Genomic DNA, 22,928 nt, shown 5'->3' on the forward strand with positions numbered 1-22,928 from the left:
AATAAATGTGCAATGAACTCACTGCTGTGCTCTGCAGTCAGACACACGGTATCGTCTATAAGAAAAACAGTGCAGCAATACTGTGGCTTTACAAAAGGAGAAAGGGGAGCCAGTGTTTGTCTTTATCAACGCATGGCGGCTACAGTAGTCAGCTGTTAGAAGAGCAGGGAGGAGCTGGATCTGGTTCTGCTGGATGACTCACTCTGTCAACCCAAGGCACTCTCATTCACTCATTTGCACACACACGCACACACACTAACGCGCGCGCACGCAGAAAATTCACGCGCATGCACGTTTATTGGTGGTGGTGGTGGGGAGGGGGGCGCGCGCCGCCGAGTTAAAGAGGGGTTCCTAATCAAAGCGCATCAGGGCCGTTCATTCTCCACTGGAGGGCGAGTGGTACAAGAGCACCGGGACACTCCGGCAGCAGGGAGACAGAGCAGACAGTCGGAGGGAGACGGGATAGAGCAGCAGCAGCTGGAAGACACAGACACATAGAGAAAATCCCGACCCGGACTCTGCAAAGCATCATTTCTTACCGCCGTCGGATTAAACCCGTCCCCGTCTCCAACACCCAAATCACGTAAGAAACAAACATAAAGCTATTTGAAATATCTCTCATTACTGCTAACGGCGGAATATTCAGAGTTACTGTGCTGAGTGCTCCGTTAAACGTAGACCAGGCTGTGTTGAATGTAACGTGTTTAGCTGTGAGACGGATGCTGTGGGAGCAGGACCTTTCATTTAAACTCCATCACGCTAGCTTCCAGAGGCTCACGCCAAATCCTGCTCGCATCATTCAGATATCACACATCCTCTCTCTGTCACACACACACACAGATCCACACAGCTGGAGACAGTAGCCTTTGCTAGCTAGCTAGCCAGACGCATTGTAATGGACCTTTAGCATTTGAAAGCAAATTTACTCTCGCTTTGCTCGGCGCGGTGGCTTGCCTTCCAGGTAAATACGATACATGTAAGAGCAGCTGCGGCTTGAAAACTTGATGAAATGCAGGGGTTATTGATGTTTCCGACGGCTGGGAGGCTAGCCAGTGGAGCTAGCTGTAGCGGGACAGAGCACAAGCCAGCCGGCCGATGACAGGCACACTGCACACTGCACATAAAAGTCAACGGACAAACCGACACAGACTGCCTTTTTTTGTCTTATATCTGCACAGATGTGTGTACATGATTCACTTCTCAGTAATATTTACATCCAATTGACCTGCCAGATAATTTTAGTTAATTTAATACATTGCATCCAAAGACTGCTGCTGCTAGTCGGATAGGCAGGTCACTGAGTCTGGGAGCTGCAGCTCCCATGCATACACCCCAGACAGCAAGGTGTCATTGATTCACAGAAATTTCTCTCGCAGAAAGTGTGTTTGAGTCTGTTTTCATGTGTCTTCAGTGTCATATCAATGGTCAGTAAGATGGCAAAATAAACATAATATTTTTGATTTATCTGTCAAAATTGTTTTCAGTTTATTCACCCCACATGGATGTTGAATATTAGATTTCAGTGTTGATGCCTTGACATTGATTGTAGGTTAAATCAATGTCAGTTTGCAGTCATCTATTTTTATTGAGCGGAAGATATATATATATATATATGTGTGTGTATATATGAGAGTGGCTTCCTGATGCTTTAGAGCAAAATGACAGTGTTGCTTAGTTTGACATCCATTCAGACAACAGGTTTCTATTTTCATAACCTGTTTTATCACATAAACCCAGGAGGCAGGGAGTGTTATTTGTTCAGGAAAAACCTGTAGGCTTATTTGCGGTTCAAATAGCCCATAATGTTTTATTTTGTTCAAGGTTTGGCTTAGGTTGTCTGCCTCAAATTAATTGATGAATGAGTGTAGCGCCTCAACAAACTTGTTGCATCAGCTATTCCACCTGTTCACACAGACATGCTCTGTCCACTTATACATGAGGCATGAGCTGTATTTGCTGAGGAACCCTTTCTTCTTGTAAAATGCATCACAGGTGTGTTATAGTCTATTGTTAATGTTGTTTGGCCACTGTATCTTATCTCAACCGGCTTTTGGACTTGGACCACAGAGTGTGTCAGTGTCTATTATTGTAAAATTACACTAGGTTGTCTCCCACCCTCCTTCTCTCAAAGTTTGTCCTCTGTTGGCCATGAAAGATCGCCACCATTATGTAAAGAAAAACTAATTCTGCCTTGTTCTTATTGACATTGCTGCATAAACGTTTCACTGGTGATTACAGAGGCAAACATTACCCTCCCTCACACAATAACAATCCCTTACCTGTGGCTTAAGCCCAGACCGTGAAGCATTTTGATGAATAGAGGTGTACTAAGAAGCTTAAAGGCTAACTGAGGGTGTGCAGGTGTTTTTTTTATTTTTTTTATTAATTTCTTTTTTTGGACCAGATGACATTGTATGTGTCACGTCTTTGGTGCACTCAGTGGTCAGTAATTTTGATAGAAAATTCTGGTTATTTTCAGGAGGTGCTGCACACCACGGTGCTATCCTTCCGTATGTTTATTTGGTAATAGGATGGCAGCATGATTACGGCTTTAATAATTATCCCTATCTATTTTTTTCAAATACTGCACTGTGATCATGATTATCACCTGCTATTATTAGCTTTAATGTTCTGTGGACCAAAATTTTTACATCGTATGATGCCTTTTCATTATCATGCTGGAAAACGACCATTAAGTTCCCAATTTAATGTCATTGTGGTATCGCTGATATTCTGTATTATTCTATTATTCTGATTTTGTGAGCACTGACTGGTTGAATATTTGAGAGTTTGCCCTGCTAATTTTGATATGCAGTTCGCTTTAAGAAATTAATTCTTTCCCTCAAACTTGCTAGTCCCCGTCTCGTAGCTGTAACCACAGACACAGTGACGCTGCTCTCTGTTTTGTTCTAAACTGAGTGAAATCACCCTAGCGTGTCCTGCTTGAAATGTATAGCATGTATTTTGCCCTGTTCAATGTAGGTGGTGAGGGTGCAATTTAATTTACTGTTCAGAATTGGATGGCTTGAAGGTACATTGAGTTTTTTTTTTTTCAATATCTTTGTGCATTTAGCCAGACAGAATAACAATATCTTTGTTTTGAGTCACAGACAGGCTAACTACAAAACTAGATTTTGACTCTTGGATGAAAAAGACAGTGTATAATGGAAAGTAAAACAACATCTCGACATCCTGGCACACACAGAAATTGCTTTTCAGGGTTCACAAATGTGAAAGTGTTGCAGCCACAGATATTAGGGTGATTAGGCTATGAAATGTGTCTAAGGCACACATTTCCCAGTGTTGTCTTTTGGGATTCCTCTAGTTCTGTGGTAAGACTGAATGTAGCTGTAGGGCTTTGTCCAAACGGCAATGAAGTGAGAAAATCTCTTTTTCTCTGTTTGTATGTTTTCACAGTAGCATACTTGCCAACAGCATATTGAATTCCTTGAAGGTTGTTGGAGGTTTATTCCAGTGGGACTTCAGTTGGAATCCATCCCTCTGCCTGCCAGTTCACTGTACATCTCGATTGCTTGATTGCTTGTGCTCATTTGCTCGTTTGCTCGTTTCCTTTCTTTATTTATTCTCGTGCTGGTTTTTTTTTTTTTTTTTTAATTAGATGTGCCTGGTCTTGATTAGCTTGACTGTCTCCAGTTCTATTTGTTTGTTTTGACGGGGCTATCAGGTTTTTATCACAGTGCAGTTTCTTCTCACAGCAGCCATGAGAAAGCTGTCAGTCATCCTCATGGATGTTTTAAGGCCTCACAGAGAGATGTGTGAACGTGGCAGTGCAGACAGACAGACAGACAGACAGACAGACAGCCAGACGGACTGGCACTCAAACTGACAGGCCCAGTGTTGTGGTAGTATGTTAAAAACATGTTGAATCACACCCCTCGACATGTCTGCGTCTATTGTTAAAATCTGACGAGCTATGGCTGTTTTCCTTGGCAGCGTAGCAGTACAGGGATGTGGTGTGTGCTCATCTCTCTGTGTGGTTCTGTCTCGGCTCCTGTTCTTCCAACTCTATAACAGGGTTTTAGACATCAGCCAAATAAGTCCAGATTCAGGTCTCTGTGATTTATGAAATTCTCTCTCCTTCTTACCGTATGTCCTTTTTTGTCTCTGCAGGCCAAGACATGAGCTTCTCCCGCTGAACCTTATTGATGCTGAACTGGTGAGTTTTGGTTTTGTTCACTGCCAGAGGTCACTGCAGCAATACACATTTTTTCCTCGTGTTATTTTTATTCAGTCCCTGTTAGGTTCAGCCTAACAGAACTTGCGGTTAGTAACCATCTGGTAGCAATTGGTGAAAAGGCTCTCTTCCTAGAATTTAGTGTAACTCAACAAAGCAACCTCTTCAATATTAGTTTCCTTTTTTCCAGAGCATCCAGTTCATGATTGCATATTAATAACCTAATCTGCATTAAGTTAATTGATTAAAGTGTATGCATAATGTGTGTGAAACATATGGCCTTATCCTGCCTGTAGGCCCACCTGACAAGTTATGTAATCGGGATGTCTCGGCGTGTAATCTAAAGTGTTCGTGAATGCACAAAAACCAAGGGGGGAATTAAAAAAAACAACAAACCAACAATAGGAGGAGGAGTGATGAGGATTTTGCATCTAAGATATAACACAGATATGCACTTATTTTGTCTTGTTGTTATTCTGTCCTTGAGGCTTCATTAGAAAATACAAATACTTGTTCCTCTAAAGCATTCAACATTGCAAACAAGTTGCATTGAGAGCTGCCAAGGCGTTTTATTGGATTAGTGCTGAATGATGAAAGCAAGAGGCCTCATATTTCATTCTATGGTTCATACAAAACTGATGCGCAGGGTTCGTCCATCCATGGCCAGACATCACTCGCTGATAAGCAGGTTGCGTGGCTGCTGCCGCTGCTTTGTGCTCCCTCCTGCCAAGCTAGAAACTGTAATGCGGCTGAGAGGTGATTGCTCTCTATAATATGTTCTGTATTAATGATGTAATCTGTATTAATGATGTAATATGTAGTGTGAAGGCTGTCTGTCAGCTGGGCCTGATTAATTTTCATATGCTTTAAGCTTTATTTTTGTAGAGATGAGAGGTATACATTTTCATTATCCCTAAATTACATTTGCTTCATTGCAAGTACTTCAGCATATGATGTATGACGATTAAATTGTTTCAGAAAACAGAAGATGAGTGGATTTGTTTTGGTCAACACAAGTTTTGTTTGATAGTTTAAATCCTACTAGTGACCAACTTGCAAGTTTTGATGTAGCAAGAATACTATTTCAATAACGATAAATTAAAAGACAAGGCCAATGGCAAAAACAAGGCACGTGGAGACTCCAAAATTGTAAACTGGTTTTAAAATATAAAGCATCACCTGTTCACATTTACCCATTTTTTCTTGTCACTGTAGTCTATGATTCCCACATACCACAGGACTCTTAACACGTATCAGTTTGTGAACTTCAAACATGTGTATATGACTTTTCACTTCACCAGGTCAAGTTAAGTCAAATCAAGTCAATTTTTTTATTTATATAACGCCAAATCACAACAGAACTTATCTCAAGGCAAAAATAATTTACAGAGACCCAATAATTCCCACCATGAGATAGCACCATGTCATCGGTCCTGATAAGCCTTTAATCAGGGGCTGCCCACTTGTTATGGGCTGTTATTTCTTGGCCCAAAATTCTGTAGTGCTTGTTAAACCTAAGATCCATTTAACATGAGAAGAAGCATGCACTCTAGCACTTGAAGTTCCTTCCATTTTGTCCTAATATGGTTGCATATTAGCATTGAAATAAGAGAAGGGAACACAGATTCCCTCTTTGTAGTCAATGAGGGATAAAATGGTGCACAACAGTTCTGGTTTGTGTGTCTCAGTTTTGTGGTCATGGTTCGCTTCATTTCAGTATGTATTCAATCCTGCAGGGAAAGTGCATTTTGCTCCTGTTAAGAGTTATATTTTTTAACAGAACATGTTAATTACCCAGCTTGTAAAAATGTAAAGTAATGTGAATACATCACAGACACAAAGCTTGAATTACCAATATTGTTTGGACTACATTTAATAGAACTTCCCTTGAGCAATAGGAGTGTTTTTATGTAACGGAGCATTTCTATATAAACTGACATCTGTATGCGTAATGACAGACAACATTTAAAAGTAATAGTAAAAGACATCAGGCTGATCCCTCGTTAGAGTCAGTGGAGCCTCTGATGAAGCACCTCTATCAGACTCTTCCAAATGTTGAAAACTCTAATGCTGTTAGCAGCAGCAGCAGCACCAATCATACATCAACACTGCCTATACTAGCAGCGACATCAGCAGCAGCAGAGTCAACATTTAAAATCAATTCCCATTGCAAATGTTTGCATGGATCCAGCACCCTGAAACAATGTCCAACCCTCAGCTGCATTTTCAGACCTTGACATTCATTGAAAATATGGATGTGACAAGTCACTTGAGGCTGCATCCAGGCAGAGGAGGTGTCTCTTTCAAAGGAACTGCATCTTTAAACCTAATCCCGTTGTAGGAATTAAATGGCTGCTCTAAAATGGCAAAACAAAAACAGTTTCATCTGCTGAAGAAGCTTGTTTTGTAGTATAAAAGGTGATGTTACAGATGTTTTCAATCATTGTATCTTGTGTGACTGAATATTTGTGTAATTCAGTAATCATGAATATTGTGTTGCTTCAAAGACAAATAACTAGTTGTGATTAAAAAGTTAGAATGTCTACATCTACTTAAGCTACACTAAGTAGATTTGATATGGGCTCAGTTTAGAGTCATTCAAGGTGAGCACTTGCATAGACAACTCTCTAAGATACTACATGAAACACCTTATCATTATAGATGTGCACACAACTGAAAGGCTCAGTAAATCCCAGTGTCACCCTCTGCACTCACACGCTCTTCAAACACAACATAGCTGATCAAAAACTGACCTCAACCCTTACTTGTCCAGATGTTACAGATTAATATGCAAGTGCACTGTTTGCTGCTTAAAGAAAGTGAGAGATCAGTGATGAGAGAGTGTGTCTTCACTACAAGGGTAAGTGTGGCTGGAGGGTGAATATAATGACAGGGGTATTCTCTGCAGACTCTCAGACAGCAGCACAGACAGAGAGAGAGAGAGAGATGAGGAGTGAAAGCAAAGCGGACAGTAAGAGAGGGAGCTGCTTACTCTCACACCAGCAGATGGGAGCTGCAGTCATCAAGTCAATATTTACTCTTTCTTAACAAAAAATTGGCAGCATTAGCTGAGCTGATTCAGTAGCAGTCAGTGGGAGCTTCCTGGTGAAAGATGCTTTGAGGAGTAAAAACAACACTTCAGTGATGATAATTGTAGCTCGGTTAAACATGTGCACTCTTCCCCCCCCATCTCCTTTTAAATGCGCGCACACACAGACACACACACACACACACACACACACACACACACACACACACACACACACTTTACCCGTGCCTCAATCCACTATGGGGATACATGTGAACGCAATTTGCACTTCCAATTAAACTGTCGACCTTCGCTCCAGAATGCAAAACTTGATTTTGTACCATCCTCTCCTGGATAGCTATTATTACCCAGCCCAATAATAGAGAGAAAAAGGCTTTTACAATACACTGACAAGGATCATTGAAGTCAGCAAAATAATTGCTACATTTATTACGTTGTCAGTGTTTGAGGGGGGAGATTAAGAAACCTTTAGAGACTTTTAACTGTGAACTCTTAAGTGTGCATTTTGCATATTGTCAGTTTATTTACTGATTTTATTTTATTTTTTTATTATTATATTTTGTTGTTGTAATAAGCCACCAAGTAAAATTACTTCCTCTGATCACTACACATAAAGAGCAGGTTGTGATTTGGGGTTTGCCAGAGCAAAGGCTTCAATAGGCGGAGAAAGAACAGATAATCAGGGATGGTTGTGGATGAGAAAACTGATTTCAGTTACATATATAAGCATTTCATCAGCAATATAAAACCAGTGAGCTTCAAATGTGTCAAATGCAAAGAGGTCTTGAAGTCCTCTTCAGTCGTGACACTATTTTCCAAGAAGGACTCCAGTGCGATTCAGACGGGAAAAGGCTTGTTCATATTATGATAGGGAGCAGTGTGAAAGAATGAGCTGAGACGCTGAAAACAGCAGAATGCATAAGGCTAGGGTTAGCCTAAAGCATGCCGCCGAGCCTCTGACACAGCTCCAACACATGACTCGCTGGCCAGATCAGATGACTAGATAAACAGCAGGAATGTTGCTTCTTCCTCTTTCTACAGCACCGCTCTTGTCTGGCTGGGAAAGGAGGGAGATATGTGCGTGCGTGCGTGTGTATGTGTGTGTGTGTGTGTGTGTGTATATATACAGTATGTGCCAGAAGAGCATCTTTAATCAGCCCACTACTGTACGAGATAACAAGTCCAAGCAATTATGTAACATTTAGCAGCTGAGCTTATCACTTATCCTGCTCAGCTAAGTTGAAATGCAGAATACAGAGCACAGCACAATTGTTTCTATTTTATTATTGACTTACATAATCTAATGGCTGTGAGGGAATGCCTGGTTTTATGCAGATATCCCAGAGTGGAACAGCATGAAGAATTTAATATGGGGCTAATTTATGTCTTTATTTGTTTTTATGTATTGAGAAACAAAGTGGATTTTAATGGCATTTTTGTCAAACGTTGTCAACTCATAAAATGCAAAATGCTCCCTGGACTCTGGGGTTGAGAGAAACAAATTTTAGGCTGATTATAAACACAGAGTATAATGGGCAAACAGTTCCCTCACAGGGATTTCCGACCAGTGCCAGATATTTGTCAAAGCCACTTCTCGCATGTCATTTAAACAAACCTCTGGGCTGAGCACATAAATCCATTAGATGGCTATCATAACAAACTGTGGAAGTAATGTAAAGTTTATAAAAATGTCACAATCAAAGCACATCATAAGAGGAGTGTTGTAAATCTTCTTTTGGCAAATGCTGGGAGACATTTTTTTTTTTCCTAAATGACACTATTATACCACATGAGGAAGAATAGGAAATCACACATACTGTGTATAGATCATATTATGTATACAGTTTTTCCAAGCTGCACTTACTTAATCCTGACGACAGTCGCTCAGGGAAAAGCAGCTTTCAACTTCCTTTGTCTCTATGCCCCATTAGTAACTCCTTTTTGCTTTCCAGTGACCTCATCCGCTTTATAGACTGTACTGAGAACGTGTGACTTGAGAAATGCCATCAGGCCTTGTATAAAGCAGTGAAATTAAAGAACAGAAAATAATGGCTGAAATAAACAGGAATGAGAGGCTTAAAGTGGCCACTCATACATAAAAGCTGTTGTGCATTCCACAAAGAGGTGGTTGATCGTTTCACAACACAGTTTTTGTGGCTCAGTTAAAATGGACTCAATCAATTTGTGTATACAAACCCCACCGATGCTAGAGTTTAAATCAATAATAAGAAGGAAAATAGTATGATTGGTTTTATTGTAGTATATCACACTGACAAGAACTGTTGTAGTTATTTTAACCTGAGGAATTAAAAGCTGCTTTCAGACATGATCATGATTCATATGTCAATTTCAGGTTTGAGCCCACATGTCACTTTTCTGCAAAAATCATGATGGCAATTTTACAAGGTCAAAGCAAAGGTTTTTTTCCCACAGAAAATTTTTAAAGCCACAATAATCATTAGGTCTCCATCCCTAAAGATGAAATTTTCCTCACATCCAACTGTTAAGAGTATGAATACCCAGCGTAACACTTGAACTCAAATCGTATGATTGGAGACACGAATGGCGACACACACGGTTATCGTGGTCACAACAAGCGTGGTTTAATACAACAGCAAACATTCTCTGAGTAGCTACTTTGTCAGATAAACAACCAGAAGAGCAACTCGTGTAAGTGTTTACAGTTTAGCCAGTGTTTTAATAAAGCGGTCACTCAAAAATAATTGCGACTCCAATCTGATTCCAAGCTGGTGTAAGGAATTGGGGGTGACGCCTGCAGCTCTTCAGTTTCATAGAACAGGAAGGAGCAGCCACAGTGAGCTGCTCCTTCTTGTTCACTATTCCCTTGCAAAAAAAAAAAAAAAATGTCTGATGCAAAATGACAAAAATGTGGGTCTTGTTTTGTAGATGCATTTTTGATGAATGATTGCGGTCAGAACTAACTTTAGTGACAAATACATAGCTTTTTTTAATACCTGTCTGCAGAATAAAAGCCACCCTGTGTTTCACCAGTTAAATACATTTAATGTACACTACCAGCAGTAGGAAATGTTTTGCTTGCATTAGCAGTTGCTTCATACAGTTCTCATACGGCTGCGGGAGAGTGAACAGTAAACAGTGCGGCGGTTATCAATGAGGTAAAATTAAAAACAGTAAAGCTTAATTACATGCATTCCCCGTTTCCAGTGAACCTCTCAAACATAGGTAGGCAATTTGAATCCAGCAGAGGAACGGCAGCCCTTAGCCATTAACAATGAGCATTCATTTACTGTTTTATAGTGGTAATTACAGAATGTAAATACACTGAATGACTTTTGCTGAATAAGTGCAGACCATATATAGCATCAAGAACTGGGTTTGATTTATATATATATATATATATATATATATATTTTTTTTTTTTATGATATTCAGGATTATTACAGTATAGCATGTGAGCAAATACAAATTAAATACATGACACAAACTAAAATCAGTGACAACTGTTTTTTTTTTTGTTTTTTTTTTCTTGTATCATTCCAACTCACCAGCAGCACCACACTCTCTGTCACAAATCAGATGCCAAATATCATGCATGGGTTACACTTTTCATCTGCAATAATAATGTCATGTTTGAATAGACTTATGATTCAATATTAAGTTTGACAGCCAAATTGGCATTACTTAAACATGTAGATGAATGCAGTGTTACACATTTCATCTCTGAAAAGGGCTGAAGTAACTCCGCTCTCTGCAGAGCTTTCATTCATACAGTATTCCATGTCACACTAGCACAAATTATGCTGTAAAATAGCTATTGCTATCAGTATAAGTTGAGGTTGAGGTTGAATGGTTTTCTATCATTGGAAGTAAAGACCTTATCCCTGTGACAGTGGCCGTGGATCCTGTACTCCATCACTGCTAATGTAATCCACTAATTAGCCATCACAATGGTGGAAGGGGAGAAGTGTTCTGTGTGTGCGTGCGTGTGCGTGAAGAGAGACCCAGACCTCATTTTGTCCTTGTTATTAAACACATTCGTCCATCATTCTCCAAGGCAAAAGGAGTCATGTTCTCTCTGTGTTCTCTCTCTGACTCACTAAGTAGAAAAACTCTCCTCTCACCTTTTCTCCTCCTTTCTTGCCTGGATTTTACTCTCTCTAGCTGTCTCTCTCTCTTTTCTGGCCCTCAGGGAGCTGGCTCCTGACAGCATCCCACAGAAAAGGAAAAATTGAAAAGTCAAAGTGTATGTGAAATGTTTTGGTGTGTCTCTTTGTCTGACTGCCTCCTTGTATTCCTCCACCGTTCTCTGCTTCTCTCAGGACGCCTCTCCTTTGTCTTTACCTCCCATTTAAATTTTGCCCACATTCGACTAAGAAGACAGTAAGACAGTGTGCTGTTTCATTCATTCAGTTCAAGTCAGTGCTGGTCTTTTGGTTGGCTTGTAGTTTTAACGTATCTATGAAATAAAATAAGTCATGTATTGTAATGGAGCCACGTGTATTTAACATGTTTAAAAATGAGCAAAAAGAAAAAATAAAATGTTCAGGAAAAACGTAATAGTTCTTCTGTTTCTTAACTAGTCACTACATATCACAGTTACTGCACAGTCAAAGAGTCTGTATATATAATAAGTTATATTGACCTCCTCCAGCAGCTACAGATTTAGTAAAAGGTGTCCAAAAGCAGTGTTCCATAGTACATTTATTTATGAAACGTCCAGTTTTGTTCCTGCATTTCCATCATTTTTTCGTGTTCCTCATAGATATAGTGTTAGATTAAACCTCCCTTAGTTTTAAGGCTCACTGTTTGAGGTCACTGGCCACCAAATCACTTTCCAATCTGGTGACCCTCCCTCAACCCTCTCAGGAGTCCCACCGCCCTATGGGACACAGCTGCATGAAAAACAGGAGGCAGGGTTTTCTCAGAGTGCTTCTCCAATCAGAGAGTTGCTGTTGTTTGATTTCGCCTTCATACTGACTCTCAGAATAGCATTGTAGAAGAGGAAGTTATCTGACATCAGGGACAAAATGAGAACTATCCTCTCAATACCCTGACAGGTGCTGTTTGTGGCAGCAAAACAGCCAACAGTGAGTCCCACAGAGAGAGCTGGGTGTCAGGCTACGGGATGGGTCGGTTTCCTGAGTCGGGGAAGCTGTCAGCTCTTGATCACGCCTAGTCATGCTCTTCACATCTAAAATAGCTTATAAGAGACATTTTAGTGGTTACTCACTTTTACATGGCATATGAAAATTCAGTGTGTATATATATATATATATATATATATATATATATATATATATATATATATGTGTGTGTGTGTGTTTATTTTTTAGATGGCACTTTTTGGCTTTACTTTTCTCCTCTGAGTTATGTCACACTTATTTAATAGCCACATTTCTCCTGTATGTGTGTGTGTAAAGGTTTGTGTGTGCATGTATGTTATTTTTAGATCAGACTATTGCAGGTAGCATGGGTAATGTCACTTCCCCTGCCATATCCCTCCTGTGATACCTGTGGGAGTGTGTGTGGCTCGCTGTGTTAACAGTGCTGTCCTTTTAATCAGCACCCTTGTGTGTTTCCCCTGTTGAGCTGTCATTGGTTGAGTGATGATGGTAGAGCTGCCACTTTTACACCATTTAAATCCTCTGGCAGGCAGGGGTGAGATTACCAGCCTCTTACCTGTTGCCCTAATCAAAGGAATTATTGCCGCTCAGCTGGATGTTACTTGGAATAGTACCCGCTAAAAATACACACATACTTGAAACACACTGCAGAAAGGGCAGAGGGAGAAAGATCAGGTACCAAAGTACATCCAACCTTTGTTTGATATTTTGTCACTAGACTATAGCACTGGTTGCTGGGCGTTTCCATGGTAGCAATCTTGTGCTCTAGTTTTTGAGTTGAAAGTGAACAAGACTTATTTTTAGATTTTATCATTCAATTAAAGTTCACTTCTTTCTTCTCACCGGTCTTCACTCTAAACAGTTTCACACTCTTTGTAAAATTACGCCACAAGAACAAATCAGGGCCTCTTTGTTGTAGAATTGATTTTATATGTTTACCATTACCTCTTTAAGAGATTTCATTACCTTGCTACTTTACAGAGAGTTTAAGTCCCTATTAGCCTACACAGGGACATCTTAGCTGTCCCACAGTCCAGGCTGAAGACCAAGCCTGCAAGCTATGACCTCCCAGAGGGGACTCTGTTGTCTGTCTATCTGTCTGGACCTTACTGTTGTGTTCTCACCAAAAAGATCAGCATAACATGAAAACTGATCTCTCTATATGTGACATGGCTTCCCTTTTTTGGTGCAGAGCGTACCCACTGATCCTCTCCCCTGGCTGAAGAGGCCTGTGAACAGCTCTCGTCTGGTGAGACCACTTGACATGTGGAACATTTGATCCACATAAGCTGCCACTGTGGGAGAGGCCCATCCACATGAAGAGGAGAGAGAGAGAGAGAGAGACAGTGGGAGAGACGGAGAGATAGAAGGCAGATGATGCTAAAGACAGAATGGATGTAGCAAGATCAATATTGAGTTGATCAATGGCAAATTACATGTTGAAGACATATTGACTCCTAAAATCAGTTCTTGATTACAATTTTTTTTTTTCAAATTCCCCCATGAAGTAAATTGTTTTCTGTGAAAGTCTGTCATCCAAACTATATATAATATTCCACAGCAAGCCCTCGTGGTCCTTTGTGGTTTACAATGGCTACTCATAGTGTCATTTCAATTTCATTCATTATCCTGCTCATTATGATATTATGTGGAGCACAATTAGTAATCGAGGACCCCTCTTTTGTATTACATAACAGAGTGAGGATTTTCCCTTCACCACTCAGCCTCAGTAATATATTTTATATCCTAGTGGTTGTTTTGGTCTGTATTTGCTTTATGACTTTGTGTTTTATGAGTATGTATGATGCTCAGAGAGCCGAGCATTGCTACAGATGGCTCCCCTGGGAAAGACCCATCATTTAGGAAATGGCCATTACAGGAAGTAATAGGCAGAGAGCTTGTGCAAATGACCAAACAATGGAAATGACAGTGACAGATTTCTCTAGGATAACATCTTTTGCATGGATTGTTGAGCAGCTGGATGGCTGTATTTGTTGCATGTGTGAATACATCTCCAAAATGCCCAGAAATGATATAATTATATTAAAATTAGAATATATAGAGAGAGTTTACATTAATATTGTAATATTGTTCATATGAATATAGTAAATGAGATTACTGTAGAGTAGTGTATGTTACGTTTCATCCTCCTCAGAATGTACCTGGAAGATGTACTGTATGATAGGCCGTCTGCAAAACGGAGCAAAGCAGCCAGTCACAGGAAACATTTATCATTGGTCTCACCAAAATCAACCTTAAGAACATAGGATAATACCAGATGTAAATAAAATCTGCAGAACACCAACGTTCCTCACTTAGTTGTTGAAATCTGTCCTGGGCTGTCTGTGCTTATCAGGAAAAGTTTATCTTGCACAGTAATTGTTTAAAGAAACCATTACTGCCACAGTTCCTGTCCTGCACTAGGCAAAGCAAGATGGAGCTGTGACGATGAGGTGAGGAGAGACACAAGCAGAGCACAGGAAATGTTAAGGAATTTGTCTTGTCTTTGGTGCGGACATAAGGATATAAGATGGCTTGCCAAGAGGAGGATTATCCCTATTTCCATCTATAGTTTTGTTCCTGTTTCTCTCCTCCACTCTGTCTCCGTCTGTCCCTTTGACCCAATCTGCACTTTACATTCATATTTTATGCTTTTAGCAGACTCTCTTATCCTCATTGACAAACCCACCGTTCAAAGGCTACAGCAGAGCAGATGCTGAGGTGGTGCCATTTATCTTATTTGCCAGCTCATTTCCACCACTGTCTCTGACAAAGACAGCCTTTCTTAAGGGAAGCAGCTTCCTATTAAAAGTTTATTTAGCAGAAGCCGGAGGAATGATTAAAATTATGCACAAGCCAAATAGGATGAGGAGCATGGGTGTGATTACACCCCAGTGTGTCGTGCGCGCAAAAATGCTCGTAGAGGGACGTGTGTTTGTGTGTCACTGCCTTCCCTGAAGGCATCACAAGCATCTGTAATATTACTGTAAGTGCACAAGATGAAGCTGAATAATGAAGTCAGCAGCACACTGGAAATCTGCAAATTGCACTTCACTAATTTCTTTGTTTTTCATCTATCAATCTCTTTCAGAGTGGTCCAGTGCTGTCCTCCAGTGTTTCCCCTCCCCTCAGTTTTCTGTTCCTCTGTCACCTGGTAAGTACACTCAGATTCACCTCCCACGTACACAGTACAGTACAGAGGCTTGCAGTCTTTTTCAGTCCTTTACGTAATCGTCAGGTCACTGCCTGACATGAACTTTAAATTGCTCTCATCCTTATAAAACAGAGCATCATTTCTTGTCAATGTAATGTGGTAGTAGAAATGTGGTAGGCGTTCTAGTACACATAGCTGATGAGCATAATGAATATTAGTGTGCTGTTCTTTTTTTCCACTTTGGAGAGCTGTATGATCTAGAGACTGTTGGAAAAGTCCAACAGGCGAAACTTCGTGTCATGAATACACAGTGTCAGAAATCAGAGTGATTAATACAAAGCTTAATGAGAAAATATCTAAACAAACAATGCAAAGTTTAAGTTGAACAACATGCTAGGGTAGGGACTTTTTCCTGTTGATAGGTCAAAGGTTACTCCTCAACAGGTGGTATTTCACTTTGTTCCTTTTATCTTACCGTCTACTTACTGTTATTCTACCTTCAAAACTGGATAGGTCTGTATGCGTCTCTAAATGATCACAGAGCAGCTTCACGGATCAAATTATGGTACAAATAGCCATTTTCAAATTTCTGTGGCAGACGCGGTAATATTGCCAAACAATAGACATCAGTTGTTGTGTCACTGCAATGCCAGCTGGCCTTGCTTAAATTATTATATATTATAAACAAAGATACAAAGTGCTAAATGCATAAAATAATAACATGTCAAGGTCTTCAGTCTTCCCTTCACTAAATCCTGCTGTTGTATCAGGAAAAGATGAGTTTGATCCTGTACATTGATCCACAAATATAAAATTAGTAAGGAATAGTTTTCATCCGCTGGTATATGTAAGAAATTATCGTCTGTTGATCTGTGTAACTTTTTGGGAAATGATCCACTGTATTCACTCTGACGGGGTGTGTCTTAGTGCCAAGGAAACCTGTTGACAACAACCTTGTGTTCATGACGTTAGTTTGCAAAATTTAGAGAAAAGCTCAGGTGGTCCATGTGAAAAAGGCAGCACATCTTCATATTCAGCCAGTGCTTTTTGCACATACCCGGGAAAGCATCAACACAAACCAGCTCTAATGTATAATTCCCAGCTATCTGTTATCGCTAATTACAGAGCTTGTTTGCTAGATTCGAGGGACTTGGTGGACGCTTTTAAGGGTGTGTGTGTGTGTGTGTGTGTGTGTGTGTGTGTGTGTGTGTGTGTGTGTGTGTGTGTGTGTGGCCAGGGCTGTTAATGATGGGGGTAGATGGTCTCTGTCTGGAGATGTGTGCTCTTTGGTAAGGCCTGAGGGGTGGTTGGCCTGGGTGGGCTAGCGAGTCCCTCTGTCTCTATAAATACACACTGGGATCCCATTCAGTGGCTGAAATGTGCCTCTTTGTGTGTATGGTGTTTGTGTGTGTGCGTCTGCATGACGCCGTTGCAGCCAGCCGAGCTAGAGGCTATTACTGGCCAGCAAGGTTGCTATGGAGACCAGTGGTGTCAGAGAGGAGCAACATCTGTGGGGTCTTTGTTTGTCAAGACAGGTTTTCCTCTTTCAGTCTCTGTCTTTTCTCTCTCTCTCTGTCAGTCTAGTAGTTTAAAACTCACAGCCTGGGAAAGACTAATGGTGGTTGAAGTTAGGAAAGCCTCATGACAAATCTGCAGTTTCTCATCATTAGTGTTTTCAAACATTGGAAAACATGGCACTTGAATGTGGAACCGATTTTAAAAGCTGTGATTTCTTGGGCAGTAGTTCAGCTGCCAATGCTCAGTCATGCTCACAGTAGGCCCTCAGGCTGTGTCAGTCAGCGGGGACTCAGGGACTCTTTTTACTGGGCTTACGCCAGTGGAAAGCTCTGATTCTGGGGAAGCATTTAACCCCTGCCCCCGTCCTGCTCCCTCTCTCTACAGCTCTCCTCTCTATATGGACATGTTCTATTTCAACAGTGCCTTTCTCCTGGCTGCCTTATCGGCGGCTCAGCAGGGCACAGATTCTTTTTTAATAGGTACTTATTTGGGCAATGTGAGAAATCCCATATTTTTTAGCAACCCCTACTCCCTCCCCCTGCCGTCCTCCTGTCCAATTCTCCCTGTCTCCAACGCTCAAGCTCCTGTTTATTACTCATTTCTCTTGCTGGCTTATCCCTCATTTCTCTCCGTCCCCCTCTGAGATGGACAGCGGTATGGAGAGTGAGTGGAGGCCTGCATCTTTGGCTAACATTTCAGGTGCAACAGTGCACTCCCCAAATTGAGTTTCTTCTTTTGAGTTTTGTTAATTTGCGACATTTTAATCCTCTTAAGGCATTGTCCCAAGTTCCCTGTTGTGCTGTTTTGCAGTAGCTTGCACAAACAGATTTTAAGGTTTCCTATGAAGTCCAAGAGACTTGAGGTTTATCTGAGGAAAATTTAATCCTTTTTCAAATAAAATTCAGAGGCTTGTCGAGCACTTCACATAGGTCGACCAGAATATGTTGAGTGTCTTCGTGTACCATCAGCATCTTTGACCATGTTTGGGCAAACCTGCCCCAGAAGAGCCCTCCACAGGGTATGTGTAGCTGGGCAAACCAAACCTTCGACCTCCTAATCTGGTCTAAATGAGACCGTCACACACACAGCACAGTGTCATGCAGCGCAACGCAGCACAGAGTCAGTGATGTAACAAAGTAATTTGGGGATAATTTGGTATTTTCCTTCTGCAGGCATCCCTTTGCAAAGGCCAGTTACCTAACTTCCATGCCCAAGTTAACATGCTTTTTCAAGCTGCCCTGCACCTACCTTCATCACCTCCTAGTGAAACATCAATCCATTTATGCCAAGATTAGACTAAGCCTTAAGTTAGATTCTGGCTGTGTCCTCACATGGCTCTGGGAATATTATGAAATGGATGTCAAATAGCCAAAAGTGCTACTTCAGTATTAACTGACTCTGTTACGGGCCACAGCAGGGAATGATGCAGCATTTGGAGACAATTACTACTGTACGTATAGACAAAACTTTATGCTTTCAATTTTGATTTTGGAGTTAGAGCTCTGATGAAAATACAGGTGTTACCAAAGACAGTCGAGTCTACGTCAGAGGAGGTTAAGATTAATTTTGTCATCATCACTCTGTCACAACCAAACATTGTGCTGCTGTGTTCACAGGTTCCACATCCACATCACTCCTATCTGTGCTATTTTTTATATTCCCTACACATGGCATGTCCACACACTTTTTCAAATCAACTGCGTATAATTTGAAGTCTGTCTAATACCAGTGTTCCGGTGTGATTTTTCTATTATTAACCAGATACGGATACCATCACCTCTTGAAAAATGGTCTTTTCCATATTCCATTTGGTGGCTTTAGCTACACATATTCATCACTGAGCAAAGATTGAGGATTTCTAGTTATATTTTTAGACTCATTTTCCCATACAACTACTTGAAATAAGGATTCCTCAAACAATATAAAAGTGTTTTCTTGAGATACGGTTTGTTCTCTGCCTAAAGTCTTAGTCCTCTATTATTTTGCTCTCTTGTTATTTGTCTGCCCTTATTAACTTCCTTGTCAAATTCTTTTCACATCCATCACACTTTCAAACAAAAGTAACTGTGATACGTCGTCTGTTTAGAAAGTGCAATGGAGGTTTTGACCAGAGAGCTGTGTCCAAGTCAGTTGGGTGTGTGCTGAGCCTGCTACCTCTACCTCATTACATTCAGGGAACTCCCTGACTAAGTGCCTTTTTAAACACACACATAAACACACACGCACTCGCTCTCTCTCACACACACACACACACACACACACACACACACACACAGTCAAACATGCAGTGCTCTAAATACCTCTGATTAAGATTGCTGATAACCCGGGGACAGCCCTTACCCCTCTCTCACCTCCCTCCCTCACTCCCTTCCTCTTGTTCCCTCTGAGGGGCCTCAGTGTTCCCTCAGTGAGTCATTGGCCCTCGGGTCAAGAGACTCTCTGTGATACACACACACACACACACACCCACACACTAATATCCACCATTTAAAGCTTTAGGCCATCATTTATTAGGTGGATGCTCCGTCCATTAGGCCATGTGTTAAATTCTTTGTGTAACTCAATTTGGCAGGGTGGATATGGATGACTATACTATATATAGAACTCTTTGAGTGTGTGGATGTACGTATCCTAGTATGGGTGTGTGTTTTATCCACTAATTTACATCCTCAGCAGGGGTGAACCCTGGAAACTTACCTGACAAAGGTCTTGTGGTTGAAAGTGAGGGAGATCCTACCGCTATATTTGAATGTGTGGAAGTCTTATTAGTACTGACGTTCATGCACGTGATGAATGATATTTGTGCGCGTGTGGTAAGTGCTCGTGTGTGCCCATATCTTCTGTCGGACCACAGTTGGGCACTGTAGTCAGTGTGTGTGACTGAAAGACAGCCAGTTTCCATCGCAGGCGCAAGTCACTTATATAACCCAGGGCCACAGAGCTTGAGTGAGCAGGGTGATCCTCAACTATAAAAGGCAAGGATGAGGTTAGAAGAAGGTCATTTGGCTTGGAAAAAGACATTCTTCAGCATAATACTTCTTCATCCACAGTCCTAGAGAAACAAATGGTAATTACAGAGTTTTGTACGTACAGCCCAAGAAAAGTATGAATTATCCAACTGACATTAGAAGTTCGTTTTTCTTCTCTACATTTTTGTTTTCAAGCTGAAGTGACCTGTGAAATTATTATACGATATATTTACACTGGAATTCTTAATTGGAAAAACTTGGTATCTCAACATTAAAATGTACAGTGAATAATTTTCTCAAAAATTTATAGTTATGACTAACATACTGACTGTTTAAGAACAAGAATGGCAAGTATCTTATCATTACCCTTTTATCGAGCTGGAATCCATTGTTAAATGATGTCAACACTGAGCACTCCTCACCTGTAATTTTCCCATAATGCATTGAGTTAGAAGTACACTGTATGTGCTCACTCGCTGTTTTCTCTCAGTTTGACTGAGATTCACACCTGGGAGTGGTCACATACACTGACACAATGTAGGCCTACAGTTTTTCCAAGTACCAGCTCCACTGGAGCAGTTCTTTAGCTTGAGTTGTGTGCCTTGCTCAAGGGCATTTCTATGGTTGTGTTTCTGCAGGAAGCATGAGTGGGTTGGTACAGTTCTTGTCTTTATGGTGAGTCACGGGACAAAAACAAACCCTTCAGGCAGCAGACATCTTCACTGTGAAGAAATCTCTCTCTCTCAGGTTAATTTACAATAAACACGAGAAGTGCCATTAGTGATTGATTTGAGTGTAAATCCAATCGCGTTTTAATGAAGTCTGTAAGGAGCCTGTAATAAGTTAAAGGGAGGCCACTGAGTTCTGTTTTTCTCAGTTGACAGAAAATTTTGAATGTCCTGTTTCTCCAACACAGTCTTCAGGTTCAAAATTGCAATCTTCTCATATCGAACTTTTACGCTAACACTATATTCTGAGTAAAAGATAAATACATTCCTGTTATTGACTCTTTGGCATGAGAGGACTATAGGCTAAAGAAAACAAAGTTAAACACACCTGGGTTGACACAAACTTACTTAGAAACACAAACAGGCCTAGACATACAGACAAACATAGAGACACACTCACACATACACACACACACACACACACACACACACACACACACACACACACACTCTCACACACTGCTGGAGGGACCACAGAAACCTCAGTTGACACTCACCAGTCAGTGAGCAAAGTGGAGCCCAAATTATGGATTAATTGAAACGAGCGAAAGGGGAATTTCACCATTCAGCTTTTCCCTTCACTCCTCCACTCGCTCTTCCCTTACTCCTGCAGCTCTCATCTCTCAACCTGTTCAACAACCGTTCACTGCAGGCCATGTTTTGTGTAGTAGCATGCAGCCCACAAGTCTGCATGCTACATAAGGCTTCGGTTGAGCATGGAGAGGTGTGATGGTCAATCAAACCAGAGGTCTTACACAGGTCATACGCAGGCACACATGCTCACAGGATCTCTATCCTTGTTAAAGTAGGTGCGTGTTTGCTCAGCGATCACTGTCCTCTCTGCACCACCCTTCTGTTAAGTGACTAAATGAAATGTAAAAACATATGCAGGCGATAGCAACATTGATTTCACTGCCATATGTGCTGTTTGCTCGGAGAACAGAGGTCTTGGTGGTGCTATAAATCACCGCAGTCCTCGCTAAGAGCTCTCATTGAATTAAAGACTATTTTTATCCAGTGTAAACAGAAGCACTTTTATGATATTGCTCTGTGTCTCATAGCTTCAGCACTGTGTGAGTGATGTGTGCAGCAAACTATGGGCAAACATAAACCCTCATGCTAACTGGATTCTATTTGATAGGGACAAGTTTAATCTAATTCATGGTAATGCAATTGAACAAACCTGCCACCACCAGAATGTTGTAGTCTGTGCGCGATCTTGAGTGAATGTCACCTCAAAGCGGCAACCTGTTAAAGTTTGCTTCCAGGATATAGTGCACCTGTGTGTCCCTCTTTTTTTTTTCCTGTGTATCTTTGGTGGTGGTTGTCTTGCCAGAGGTCATAACATAATAACTGTTTAACTAACCGGTTGACCTGAGGTGTGTGTGTTTTTCTCTCTCTCGTGTTCCTCTTAGTGTGAATACTGGAAACATGCCACAATATCATATGCACCTGTTCAGTACAGTTATAAAGGTTTTATTCAACTAAACTATTTTAGAAAGGTGTTGATTCAACAAAACGGTACACATGCAGACAATAGTTTGTGGCATTAATGTGTTGTTCCAGTTATTTTGTTCACATCTCGCAGACGAGCGGTTAGGTTTGATGACAGGAGTACCTTTACAATATAATGCATTTGAATATAACAACGAATATAACAACGCCATTATAACCGCTGATCCTGCTCAGTGCTTGAGCCCTGCAGGTGTGTGTACTGTATGTACACACTCTTGGCAGGGCCTAGCAGCACTATATGTTGGTAATTTTCAGACCTTTAGTTGAACTTTGTCTTTGGTTTGTACGTGTCCTGCAGCGGACGAGGTGGAATGAGATGGACGTTTATGCAGATGAGGCGGTGCGAGGCAAGGTGTTCATATCTTGGTGGAAAGTGGCTCTGGCAAGTGACTCGTGGTTACCTTTATTATATGTACACCAAACACCAGGCTGCCGTAAAATAACCACACAGACAAACGACTGGTGGGGTGTGTGGACAAACTGGACGTGCAGTTCCTTGTTCTCATTCTCTCCCCAAACCTTGCACTGTCTGTCTCTTCTCACCCAGCAACAACGGGAGTAGGGAGCAGTCACTTGCATCACAGCTTTCTTTCCAAATTGTCTGGCAAATTTTTCATTCTTAAGATGCAATTTTAATTGCAGTATGATGTCATGTAGCAGAGTTATGAATACAATTACAATTTCATTTCAGTTCA

The 22,928-nt window shown here is 41.0% G+C and overlaps 1 protein-coding gene across 1 annotated transcript in view; it reads left to right on the forward strand.

The window, feature by feature from the left end:
* The first annotated feature begins 241 nt into the window (after positions 1-241).
* LOC130187448 (1-phosphatidylinositol 4,5-bisphosphate phosphodiesterase beta-4-like) overlaps positions 242-22,928 on the forward strand; it is a 64,438-nt gene continuing 41,751 nt past the window's right edge. The window contains exons 1-3 of the mRNA XM_056405077.1: positions 242-583; positions 4,132-4,177; positions 15,441-15,503. The gene's annotated coding sequence lies outside the window, so the exon portion shown is untranslated. The remainder of the gene's footprint in view (positions 584-4,131; positions 4,178-15,440; positions 15,504-22,928) is intronic.

Source organism: Seriola aureovittata, chromosome 19 (assembly GCF_021018895.1).
Source record: "Seriola aureovittata isolate HTS-2021-v1 ecotype China chromosome 19, ASM2101889v1, whole genome shotgun sequence".
In the NCBI taxonomy this organism is placed as follows: domain Eukaryota; kingdom Metazoa; phylum Chordata; class Actinopteri; order Carangiformes; family Carangidae; genus Seriola; species Seriola aureovittata.